We start from the raw sequence: 14,007 nt of genomic DNA, 5'->3' as shown, positions 1-14,007 counted from the left end.
AAGCATTTAAAAGTACTGCCAACATTTTTTTAGCTGCTTGCACTTTGCTACTTTGCTCAAAACGACATGCCCTTTCTAAAGTAATCATGGAAACAGTTGAAAACAAGGCTTCCGCTGAGCAGCCTCTCAATATAGCTTTAGGAGTTGATTGAATGTATGAATATTATAGGACATTGTTAATGCTAACCTTATTGAAACAACAACCATCAATTAACTAAGTTGTGTGCTTATGCACTTAGCTATTTCTTTTTACTTGCATTTAATGTACCTTACTCGTAGTAGGTATTCAGTAAACAACGTTAGAATAAATGAAAATTAACCAACATTAAGTTATTTGTCTATTCAAATTTCTTTCCTAACTTTTTATCCCTTTTCAGCAGGAAATATATCCTGATGTGTTAAAATAAATTGAGGAAATATATAGTTTTAGAGTCTAAGAAATACACTCCACCTCTTTTATAAAATGTTCTCTCTCTTTAAATTTCTGTGCTGGTTAGAGGAGAAAACTTGTGTAGAGGCAATGTAGGATTCTAAAATACAGAATTTGAATACGTGTGATAAAAATCTAAATCATACAAAATTGATGGGCACTCCACGGGGTCAGTGTAATTGAGTGTGGGGAGACGGAGGGAGAGAGGAGGAACAGCTACATGAATTTAATCAAATTGCATTCTTCAGAAAGTACATTTAACATTCAACTGAATAAGAATGATGCCCAATAAAGAGTGCTAAACTTAACCCTTTAATTAGTTTTTCTTGAGAATTTTTATTGAAACTGGGCCTGTTATTGCTATTCTTAATATGACATCAACAAAGCGTAAATTAAGTCTAGTAAACTTCAGCTACAATTAGGTGTTTTTTTCCATTTATATAAGAAAATATTATTAGAAATCAACAATTTTCCTACTTTGTATATTCAGATTCTTTTTTTTTTTGGTTTGTATCTTGAAACAACTAGCATATTCAAAAATTAGATTTATATGTTTAGGGTAAATGCTGTTATGTAAGATTAGAGGGGTTTATAGGGGTTTCGTTAAATGAAATAGCAAATGCACAAAAATAAGCCATTAAAATGGCTTAATCATCAATTCAAAGCACTGATGGACCGCTATTTATGGATAAGAGTGTACCCTACTTTCTCACCAACCTTCTGCTTCCTATTTGGCATGCATCCAAATTTCTGCTGTGTTAACATTTGCTCCTGGGAGGAGATGAAGGAAAAAAGGTCCATAAGGTTTCCATTGGCCCAGATAGTAGAAACATCTGCTGAATTCACTAGCAGCTTGCTGGCCCAAGTCAGCAGGGAGGGTTGATGCTTATCAACCCTGCCATATGAGTCGATATTTCCTGCGCCCTGGAGCTACACAAGCTTAATCAAGAAAGAATAAGGAAGTGTATTACATGTCAGAATTCCCTTATTAAACAAGCATTATGTTTTTTAAAGTAACTATCTTGGTGTTATAAATTATGAGTTTAGTAGTAATGAAATTCAAATTCTAACAAATAGCAGTTTATTGGATCACTTTATCATTAATTAGATCATTTTGAGTAATGATGGATTCCATGCATTTAAACTTTGCTTAGAGAGATTTGACCGTTAAACTGGAGGAGTTGGCTATTGCTGTTCTCAGTGAGAAAAAGTTTGTTGGAAAAAGCATGTATCATTTTTTCTTTCATAAGATCATCTGTATAGGTAACTTTAAGATTAGCTGGTCAGTGATTCCAATAATGAGAATTGAGATTATAGTTCCAAAAGTGAATTTAGTGAATTGTTATTAAATGTAATTATTAATTTTAACACACATACACATATACTTGCCATTTTGAACGTAGTTGCATTTAAAAGTCTACACTTATTCCCATGTTGCTGCCAATACCCCAACCCCTTGGAACTTTTTACAATTGCCCTTTGAGTCTGTGTCCTCATGTTTCAAATGCAGTGTCCTACGTTTGAAAATTTTTGATAAATTATTGTAAGTCCAATGATTTATTAAAATTTTTGAAAACATAACACTCAATAGATATTTAAACTTGAGCAATGAGATGAATCAGCTATTATGAATAATATATATCAGTGTAATATGTCATTTATAGATACAGCATGTTTTATATATATATAAATATATATATATATATATAAAGAGAAAGCTGCATCTCTAAATCTATCCATCTGTCTATTATAGCACACATCTTTGGTTTCATATCTATCAAAGCATGTAAGATTAGGATTTTGAAATAAAAATCTGTTGCATAAATCATATATAGAACTCATGAAATATGTCATAATCTATTTAGCTCCAATCTGATATGGAAAGGACATAAGACAACTAGGAATAGTTTTGAGCATGAATAATGTGACTGCTCTTATTGGAAGAGCCTTTATTTCCGCAGATAGGCTATGCATAAATGTTGTTTTTTTGTTAATCTGATGTTATGGTTGCAATGCCCACTTTGGTAGAACAGCAGCATAATTCTTCGTTTCATATATTATGATAATGCCCATGAGACTCAAGAAGCTTTATCCAACATCAAGTTTACCCGAAGGTCACAAGATAGGTGATACAGGGATGCCAAGAACTAGCAGAAGCTTTGTGATTCCCTGAAATGCTTCTGAATGTGCACAGTCACTCCTTACCCAAGACTAGACTGAGTTGGTATCCACTCCCTCATCTCAGAGAAGCCTCCGGCTCTGGAATCCATTCAGCTTTTATGCCTTGTTAGTCACACAGCCTTCTCAGGATTATGTCGTCAGTTCCCATTCTCTGTTACAAGGTCATCTAATCAATACAGATAATACATTATTCAATAAATAACCTTGACAGTGAAATGCAGGTGCTTAGTCCAGTACATAGCAACTCATTTATTTTAGATCCAGTTTACACCCATGAATTCCTTAAACAGAAAAGATGATTCAACCGAGAGTCAACTCTTTAAGATTTCCTGAGACTAGAGAAGAGACCAAGAACCATGTGTAAACCCTTTCTTTCCAACACTGTAGTGAAGAGACCATTGGTTTTGCTATGGATATATATTTTTCCAGTTATCATTTTGCAACCATCTCTCCAGAACATTGTTCAAACTTAAAGGAGTTAGATGAAATATTTTAAAATTCCGTCTCAATTTATTTTATCAAAGTTTAATTTTAATAATTTCCACTAAACACAGTTCAATTTATTATAGTTTTCAAATTAACAGATTAAAAGTGTAGTACACCAACCCAAAAGGATATGAGAAGATGGTATTAATTCCTTCTCTGCCTAATCAAAAATATAATTCTTTGAGCTGAGTTATCTGTACAAATCTATACAAAGTATCAAGTTTCATTTTAATGTTTTCCCATAGCAGTTTCCACTTGCTCTCATAGGGCAATGTTCCCCTAGATATAATGTGGCACTTACAAAGGACTTGAACATCAAAGCATGTAAACATGGACAAGATGGGTGAAATCAACATTAATGAAATCTTTGTGCATTCAGAAATGATCAAACAGTGAAAAACACACCCTATTAACCACTGTTATTACATTTTACTTTCAAAAGGGAGCTTGTTCCTTAGGGAATATTCCAAGTTGATTCATAAGTTACTGCATATTGATCAACACTTAAATAATTAAGGTGACATCATTTTGAACACAGTGTTCATGTGTTCAAAAATATGTATCCACTATGTCCCAGGGAATATCTTATGCTCGTTAGAGAATGAAAAGTGATATGTTTCTACCTCTGCTATCAAGGACTTTCAACATGTCTTAGGTTTATATAGCAATGGTTACCTTGGGCATAAAATTTCCGTTATTGGAAAAGAAAACACTTACTTCTATATTAGTCAGATGAATTATTTTATAAAGTTTATAAAATGCAGTCCTATACAGGAGAAAAACTCAAATGTTTTGTTACCTCACTTTTGTTGCCTTTCAGGAATTCATTATTTATTTGATAGCATAGTATTGCTATCCATTCAGGGAAATATATCTTTGAAACAAAGAAAACTGTTTTAAACATAATATTTACATCCATAGATAGTTTACCAGCAATACTTTCCTTTCTCCCAGATAGCTATTGCAGTTTTAAAAACAAATGGAAGTCCTCCATTATTAATTAAAGAAACTTCTCAAGGCAATGACATTTTAGTGTGGAAGTAAGGAATAAACTCTATCAAAGAGTAGGGGTTATATGGAAATATGGGTAACAATCTTGTTTTAGTATAAGCTCAAGTCAGTAAAATATGGGTTTTCATTTACTAGAAGGTTATTTACAGTGTAGAATAAAAAATACCAAGAGGTTGGTTACCTTTACAATAAATCCCCATGATTTCATGGATTCTTTGATATTTTCTCAGTAAGTTTCTTGATTGTAAACACAACTTTTACAGGGATTCATCTCTGAGATTAAAAATCCTTGAATTAAAGATAATGATTAAGTAGCAGAAAAATTGTATCTTCTGAGATTGTATATTGAGTCATGGAACTTCCTTCAATGGCTTCCTTCAATGCGATTGCATGTAGAATAGATGTCAGCTCCTTATTATGATATAAAAAACCCTGCATGATTTGCCTTAACCTTCTTTTCTACCTCATCTTGGGTTATCTCATCTGTTTCTCCTCATGCTCCAAACTCACTGATTTTTGTTTGTTTGTTTGTTTGTTTCATTTCCCAGCTCCTTCAATAGCCAACCTTTTTCCTGCCTCTGGCTCAGGACCTTTACATCAGTTAATTTACTTTTTGAAATACTGGTTCCCTCTCAAACATTCTTATCCTCTATCACTTTTTAAGTGCCTGATTTTTTCTCCCTATTTGGTTTTCAGCTGAAATAGCAACACCTTTTTCCCTTTATGTGTTTGTGTTTTCTTGTTCTCCTGCCTATCTTTAGGCTGCAAGCCCTAAAGATAGAACTTTACATCATTTCTACCTTGTTCACAGTTGTATCCCCAGCAGCTACAATGTGAAGCACATTCTAGGCACAAAACATATATTTGCTGAATAAATTAATGTCATGGAAGTATCTTTCATAGGCAAAATCCATTACAAATGGAAAGATAGGTTTCAGAAAGCATTAATATTGTATATGTTTATAATGTTAGTAAACGATGTTTGAGTAAATTTGAAGATCTCACTGGCTTTATTAGGCAATTCATGAATGGGGCAGCATCTCATCTATCAATAAGAATGACACTCTAAGGGGGTAGTACAAAATAGAAAGTTTTTATAGGAAGAAGGGTGGGGCAAGAAAGCTATTAGCAAAACTAATGAAAGGATTATTCTTAGGCTAGGCCATCTTCTTTTGGGGACAAGGGCAACTGCATGATTTTTAACCTGCAGATCACCTCTTCTTCTTTTGGGAAGTGGCAGGATGGAGAGGCCAACGTGACAGATTACCTCATTCAAACTGGTTGATTAAGGCTACATTTCTGAAGATCAAAACTGCAATTAAGTTAGGTATTAAATCTAGGTTTGGTATCCTGGGCTTCAGCACAAGTGATGACATTTTGGGCCTGTGTTTTTTTCTGTTTAACAATATTTATAGTTCATATGCCTAACGTGAACTGATTATACATGATTAAATGACATGTGTTTGATATCACATTTTTTCTTACCTGTATCTTACATCAATGTCATCTCAAAATTCCTTATTACATCCCATAATCCAAAGAGTTATAATCCAAACAGACATCTGTGTCACTCTTTTATATGAATATCTCTATTCAGTACACCAATGCAATTATTTAAATTTTCTGCAGAGAATAATACATGAAAAGAATATTAATATATAGGCAACTTGAAATGGTCAATATAATTTTATGCATGCATTGTATGCATAGATGTGTTACAATCCAAAAGAAAGATGTTACCAAAATATATCTACTGCATATGTCAAATCATTAACTAGCAACAATATATTAAGCAACAATTAAGAGTTGGTATATATTTTTTTCATTTGAATTAAGGAAAACTAGCATGAAAACCAGATTGAAGTCTTAATGTTTCTCAATTTATAACTTTTCTCACTATCTTTACCTTATTTTGCTAGTTATATTTGTATATTTGAAACAGTTGTATATTTGAAATTAAGATTTAATGATACTTTATTTTCTAACTTTTTATTCCATTTAACTTGTTCCTAGAAATGTTACTAGGAATTTTAATTTTCCTTGAGATTATAAAATATTTTAAGTTGTACTATAATTCAATATTTTTGCTTTTTTAAAATATATCAACCTTCTAAGACCTACTGAATAAAACAAGAACATATGCATTAATTTCCCCATTTTTAGTATCAGACTGAAATTTTTCCCAGGGATTTCAATTTTAAACAGCTATGTCACACTCAGTCCATTTTTTTTTTTTTTTGTCTCCAGAAGATTGATTATTGTATGCTCAGCACTATATTCCTCACCCTGTCTTCAGAAGAGTCCTGCCATCTGTGTGTTCCTTTCCAGAATATTTCCTCCAGGTTGACATCTCAGTTTAGAATTTAGTTACGTGATTGAGCTTCACTGTGAACCAGACTGTGATTGTGGTCATAAATTTCTTTTCTCTGGAAGGCTGCCTCTCAAATGTTTATCAGTTAGCAAGTAAAGCTAGTCAGTTCTAGGTCTTGCTCATTCACCCGGAAAACAGTATTCTGGAAAGATAAAATGACTTAATGCACACATCATAATTACCATGTAAGCCTATTTCGACATTATAGAAATAATTTAAAACACTATTATTTGTTTATATTGCCTTGCAGGACATAGAGTTTCCTTTTCATTTTAAAATTATTTCCTTTGCTTTTTATTCTTCCACATCACAAACTTGAAGATCTTATTTGTATAGGAAGAAAAGAATCCTTGTGAATATAAACATGAGCAATTCATCGAATTCACTTTTTCCTTGAAAAATTGTATGTGCTCATTCAAGAAATTATTGTTTGAATTTTTGAGGAAAAAAAACATGTTAGGGAATGAATTAAATATAGATAAATTAATGAAAACAAAATATATTTTATTTTTTTAAAATAAAAATCTATTTTGGCCGTAAAGCTAGGTAGGTTTATATTTAATCTAGTTCACTAGGTCCATGGCATGTAAACAACTTTGGTTTATTATGCATTTTGGCAGGGTAATAAGCAGAAAAACAAGCTAAGAATATAAAGAACTGAATTTGTACAGATACAGGTTAAAAAAATGTTGGGAATATTTTCTTAATCAGATAATGTTTTAAAACATGATAAAGCAATATAATCACTAAGAAAGAACATAAAGCAGCCATAAAACAATGTTTCCCAGGATTTTATAAATATTCTCTGCAGCTTAGAATTTTGTAATGTAGAGAAAACACATTTTGTGATATGGCTTAGCAATATAAAATTAATGGAAGAAATTAGAGAAACCTACTTTATGTAGAAAGAATGTGCTGGGAATATTTATAATACAAAAGGCTGAGGTATACAATCACACAAAAACATTTTTGAAATGCAAAGGAAGGCACATATGAAATGTTACATTTCACCTGTATTGCAAATTTCTGTAGGGCCAGCCCTGATCCTGATAATCAAGAAATAAATCTAATTATAAATACTATCATAAACACAGCAAATGGTGACTAGTCTTGATATAATATTATGTAGTTAACTGGATCACCTACTTACAGTTACTGTGTAGGTCACTTGGGAATAATCCGGTCGTTATCTCATAAATTCCCTAGTCTGCTATGTGTGTCCAGGAAAATGTTATCATATTCTGGAAAAGAGAAAGAGAGGTGAAATTTCTACAGGAGAATTATGATTCTTTGGTCAGGAGCTGTAGGAGCCACTGTAAATCTGAAAGAGCCTTTTGTCATGTACCAGAAGCCAACAAAGGACTAGGACTGGCCTTTGGGTACCCAAGAGTTTCTGCTCCAGGAGTTGGGAGCAGAATGGGTCACTCACAATGGCCATAGTGAACACAGGATCTAGTCTACAGGATTGTAACTGCTGAAGCTTCCAATTTGGCATTGTTACACTTTGGTATCAGGATGAAAAAGTCCTTCCAACCTTTCCTGGCCTTGCAAGACCCACAGCCCGCCAGCTTTGTTTCTTCCCTGCATTGGTCTGGCAGTTGCAGTGGAACACAGGTCTCCAAAGTACTTCCTGTCTCTATGGAAACTGGCAAGCAGTACCAAACTGATGGCCATGTTCTATAGTGGCTGGGCAGAGGGGTGGCACAGAAGGTGGATAGCAGGTGTTATACTCTATAAGGCGAGCTGAATCTGAGAGGATGGAGTAGAATCAAAGAAAAATAAATTGTATGTGGTAGCCTAGGAAAACAGAATACTTAAAGTTTTTCAGACAAACCTAAAAGTTGGAATAAAAGGAAAAAATGACTGGAGAATTTTAAGTGTTTGAAAGAACAGAGGGACATTCCAAAAGTGGAAATATTTTGCACTTAGTTATCAGTCTTAAGTTTTCCTCTAATTTCCCTTCTCACATGATAGAGCATGCATTGTAGTTCTCTTGAGAATTATAAGCCTCCATTATTGACATTTGTGCTTTTCAAACCAATAGGCTTTAGTATGCAATGTGTGTTTCAGTCCATACAACTACTGAGCCACAACTTTCACATTAGAAGGTTATTTGTTTAGAATGCCTTCAGTAATTTAGTGGAAGTAATAGCATGCTGTGTGAGCATTTAGATATATTTTTAGACTTTAATTTAAGCAACAAGAATGATCTTGAACTTTCTAAAATGCAGGTTCTTTGTGTAAATGCCCCGAACCAGATGATAGAACAGATGAGAGAGAGAGAGAGAGAGAGAGAGAGAGAAGCACAAAGCTGAGAATAGTAGAAGGGAAAACCCTAAATAATAATAGACTATCTTTGTATTTCATTTAAAAATGAGTTACCTATTTCTCTCATTTCTTGTTGAGGTTTATATTTAAGAACCTTTAACCTATTTTGTATCTACTAATCTATCTGGCATTTGGGTTTTTTATAACCAAAATAAGAGAACCTTAACATGAGACCAGTATTTTACATTTATAATAGGGTTCTTGAGCAAACACAAAAATATTTAAAACAGAGCAAAACATTATGTATGCCATTTGATACAGGTGCCAATACCTCTGTTGAATTAAATAATTTTGTAGACTGAGTTGACAGTTTCTGCTATGTATAAATATATTCCAAAAGGAAGGCTCAAAATATGTGGCATATTTTATGTCATGAGGAGTTTACACTTTTTTATTGAAAAACTGCATCTTAAATTCTCTTCACATCTTGTTCTTACTTGTTTCCATTCATTGTTTTTAAATCTGGTTCTTCCTTTGAGAAAGTTTTGCTCATTTTCAGGAAGGAAAAATAATGAGGTCCTCAGTTCCTGTCAAATAACCCACAAAATTTGATCATTTACCCTGAAAAAATCACTAACTGTTAACTCCCTCTCAGATGTGCAGAGCCTCAACCTCTGCCTGTCTGTCTAGATATATCTCAGGTGATTATTGCTCTTAGTAAGTAAGCACTCATGCACAGTGTGCACTGATCCACTGTTGTGGCCCACATTTAATCTTTAGCACAGGAAAAGAGATGGAGAAAGCCGTTGCTTTCACTCATCATCCGTTCAGAAGATAGCAAGGCTTGAATAAAACCATTTATGGCAGCAGGGCCATGCTTTGGGATCAGTGTTCAAGCATGCATCTTCACCTGCCTGCTCTCTTTCAACAATACTGCTGGCTTCAAATACCTCTCTTCACTGTTATGCTTATTGCTTCTCTATGCTAATGGCACATCACGGCCTGCCACCAAGGTTGAGGTGGTCATAATCTTAGGATTTGTCTCTTTGTGTTCTGTGTGACAATGTGCTAGGTTCTTGGTGGTCAGACAGGAAGGCATGCAAGAAATGTGTGAGGGAAAGACAACTCTTAACTGAGGTCAACAGGAGTCAAGTTTCAGTTCACTTGATTTTGAACTTGGTAATTGCTAATCTAGACAAAGCAAAGTTTGAACCAATCTTTTCCTAAGTGTATGACAGGTGGAAACATTGAAGAAATAATGGCAACTATTTAAAGGCAGGGTCAGGAGAGCTATCTTTTCAAAATATTGACCAATCATTCTTCATTAAAGTGTCTTTCACAGCAGTAAATTAGCAAATTATTTACATATAATTACTGAAAGTGATCTAAATGGTTTTCAACCAATGATGCTCGTTAGAGAGGAGTAAACTCAGCAGCCTAAGAAAAACTAGCAGTTCAATGGGGGGAGGGATAAATTAGGAGGTTGGGATTAAAATATACACACTACTATATATAAAATAGATAATCAACAGAGACTTAACTACATAGTGCAGGGAACTCTACTCAGTTCTCTGTAATAACCTGTATGGGAAAAGAATCTGAAAAAGAATAGATGTATGTATATGTATAACTAAATCACTTCGCTGTACACCTGAAATTAACACAACATTGTAAATCAACTGTACTCCAATATAAAATAAAAATTAAAAAAAAAATTAAAAAAACCTAGCAGTTCAAGATTACTGTCCAGGAGCAGAGAAAAAGGGAGCTTATTTTATTGGGAGAATGGTGGGGGGGGAGGGGAAAAAGACTGTTGGAAAGTGATATGAGGAAAAAGGAAAGAAAACAAAGAAGAGACAATAAGAAGAAAAATAATTTCAAAAGCAGAAGTATACTGCATTGGAGAGAGTTTATTGTTTTTTCAGAAAAAAACAATAAGAACAACAACAAAACAACTTTATGTTAAAAATGTATGTAACAGCCCCCTCAAAAAGCATTGAGAGTGGCTTTTTCAGTGGTGTTCTGTAAACGTTTAACCACTGGGTCTGTAGGAAAACATTGACTTGCGTTGTAAGCCAGTTACCATGGTGAAAATACTCCGAGTGTGGTCAGTTTCAAGCTACCAAGTTATGTCATCACTGAGCATAAAGGGAGAAGACCTGCAGTCAGTTGACTCTCTCACCAGTTGAACTGGTGTCAGTTGGCTCTAGCATATCACTGTTTTTACTTGAATTTCAAATATTCCTTCGCTTATTTAAAAATAGATATAAATGGTCTAAATGCATCTTAGAAATGTTTGACTCCAAACTATATGTTTCTTTTATAACAGCCACTGAGTCAGAATTAAGCTCACTTTATTTTCAAAGTGACTCTATGGTTACACATGTGAGGTTTGAAGACTGAGGGCAAAAGTTGAGTACCTGGCTGCCACACTTTCTAGTCATGTGACTCTGGGCACATCGTTGAATGTTTATCAGTTCCCTCTCTTCAAGATTGAGATGATGACAAGGTTGGCATGAAGATTAAATCATTGATAATGGAAATGCACTTCGAATAGTGCCTAGCATATTGTGAATACTCAGTGAAGATTTGCTGTATTTTTCATTTATTTACTGCTGGCTTAGTGATGGTTGAGGGAGGAGATAACACAGAAGGGCACTATTAAAATGGATGTTGTTGCAAGGGAAATTGGAGCAGGAATGGAAGATAAAATATTTTCCATCTCAGAGGTCTATCTACCTAAGAGGGCTTCAGTATTATATTTGGTATATAGTATATATTATTATACTTAATATTCAAAACAAGTTAGTGTTTTCTATGTTTTTTTTCCCCTTGTGGAGCATAAATTTATCACAGTCTGTCTTTTTGTGTCCCATTTTGGGAGCTGACAATGGTATTCGATATGTCTGTTCTAGATCACCATCTGTTATATCTTATGTACAGCTCTTAAGATTTTTAAGCAGAACTTTACAAAAAATGTTTTAAGACATGATACTGATAAGGCTTATATTATTTAATTTTTCCATATTTTTTTTTCTCATTGAGGAATTAGTCTCTCCTTCTGCTCCTCCATTTTGACCATGAACAAATGTAGCAGACTTGAGTTACTGTAATCATCCTATTGTCACAAATTCCCCTACAGATGCCGGCAATTGCTCCAAGGGATGCTTTCATTTTGTACAGTGAGTGCCTAGTGCTCTAATCACAGTACAGAATGTTAAGCTATGTAGATGATTCTAAGGTAAGTAAGATGCCCTAGTTACCTGACCCTTAATTAGCTTAGAAACAAGTAAGGGGGATTGATATTTATGCAAAAAATAAAAATAAATAAATACAAGGAAAGGAGGAGGAAAATGATGGCCATAGGTTGCCTGGAAAAATAGCCAGCTTCTACAGTTCCAAATTGGAAGTTGTGTTTCCTTTAAGTCTCATCATAAACTTGTTTGAAAACAAATGACTCCTCTGAAACCAGGGATGGTGGTAAGCTTAGCTAGAAGAAGGATCTTTTTAAAATTGCAACAAAAAGAATAAAATACCTAGGAATAAACCTACCTAAGGGGACAAAAGACCTGTATGCAGAAAACTATAAGACACTGATGAAAGAAACTAAAGGTGATACAAACAGAGGGAGAGGTATACCACGTTCTTGGATTGGAAGAATCAACATTGTGAAAATGACTATACTACCCAAAGCAACCTACAGATTCAATGCAATCCCTATCAAGCTACCAATGGCATTTTTCACAGAACTAGAACAAAAAATTTCAGTTTGTATGGAAACACAAAAGACCCCGAATAGCCAAAGCAATCTTGAGAACGAAAAAAGGAGCCGGAGGAATCATGCTTCCAGACTTCAGAGTATACTACAAAGCTACAGTAATCAAGAAAGTATGGTACTGGCAGAAAAACAGAAATATAGATCAATGGAACAGGATAGAAAGCCCAGAGATAAACCCATGCACATATGGTCACCTTATTTTTGATAAAGCAGGCAAGAATATACAATGGAGAAAAGACAGCCTCTTCAATAAGTGGTGCTGGGAAAACTGGACAGCTACATGTAAAAGAATGAAATTAGAACACTCCCTAACACCATACACAAAAATAAACTCAAAATGGATTAAAGACCAAAATGTAAGGCCAGACACTAGAAAACTCTTAGAGGAGAACATAGGAAGAACACTCTGTAACATAAATCACAGCAAGATCCTTTTTGATCCACCTCCTAGACAAGTGGAAATAAAAACAAAAATAAACAAATAAGACCTAATGAAACTTAAAAGCTTTTACACAGGAAAGGAAACCATAAACAAGATGAAAAGACAACCCTCAGAATGGGAGAAAATATTTGCAAATGAAGCAACTGACAAAGGATTAATCTCCAAAATTTGTAAGCAGCTCATGCAGCTCAATATCAAAAAAAACAAGCCACCCAATCCAAAAATGGGCAGAAGACCTAAATAGACATTTCTCCAAAGAAGATATACAGATGGCCAACAAACACATGAAAGGATGCTCAGCATCACTAATCATTAGAGAAATGCAAATCAGAACTACAGTGAGGCATCACCTCACACCAGTCAGAATGGCCATCATCAAAAAAATCTAGAAACAGTAAATTCTGGAGAGGGTGTGGAGAAAAAGGAACCCTCTTGCACTGCTGGTGGGAATGTAAATTGATACAGCCACTATGGAGAACAGTATGGAGGTTCCTTAAAAAACTAAAAAGAGAACTACCATATGACCCAGCAATCCCACTACTCTGCATGTACCCTCAGAAAACCATCATTCAAAAAGAGTCATGCACCACAATGTTCATTGCAGCTCTATTTACAATAGCCAGGACATGGAAGCAACCTAAGTGTCCATCAACAGATGAATGGATAAAGAAGATATGGCACATATATACAATGGAATATTACTCAGCCATAAAAAGAAACAAAATTGAGTTATAGTGAGGTGGATGGACCTAGAGTCTGTCATACAGAATGAAGTAAGTCAGAAAGAGAAAAACAAATACCATATGCTAACACATATATATGGAATTTAAAAAAAAAAAAGGTTCTGAAAAACCTAGAGGCAGGACAGATATAATGACACAGACATAGAGAATGGACTTGAGGACATGGGGACGGGGAAGTTTAAGCTGGGAAGAAGTGAAAGAGTGGCATGGACATATATACACTACCAAATGTAAAATAGATAGCTAGTGGGAGGCAGCCACATAGCACAGGGAGATCAGCTCAGTGCTTTGTGACCA

The sequence above is a fragment of the Lagenorhynchus albirostris genome, chromosome 5 (assembly GCF_949774975.1).
Source record: "Lagenorhynchus albirostris chromosome 5, mLagAlb1.1, whole genome shotgun sequence".
In the NCBI taxonomy this organism is placed as follows: domain Eukaryota; kingdom Metazoa; phylum Chordata; class Mammalia; order Artiodactyla; family Delphinidae; genus Lagenorhynchus; species Lagenorhynchus albirostris.
The sequence above is the reverse complement of the archived record's forward strand: the minus strand, read 5'-3'. Positions refer to the sequence as shown.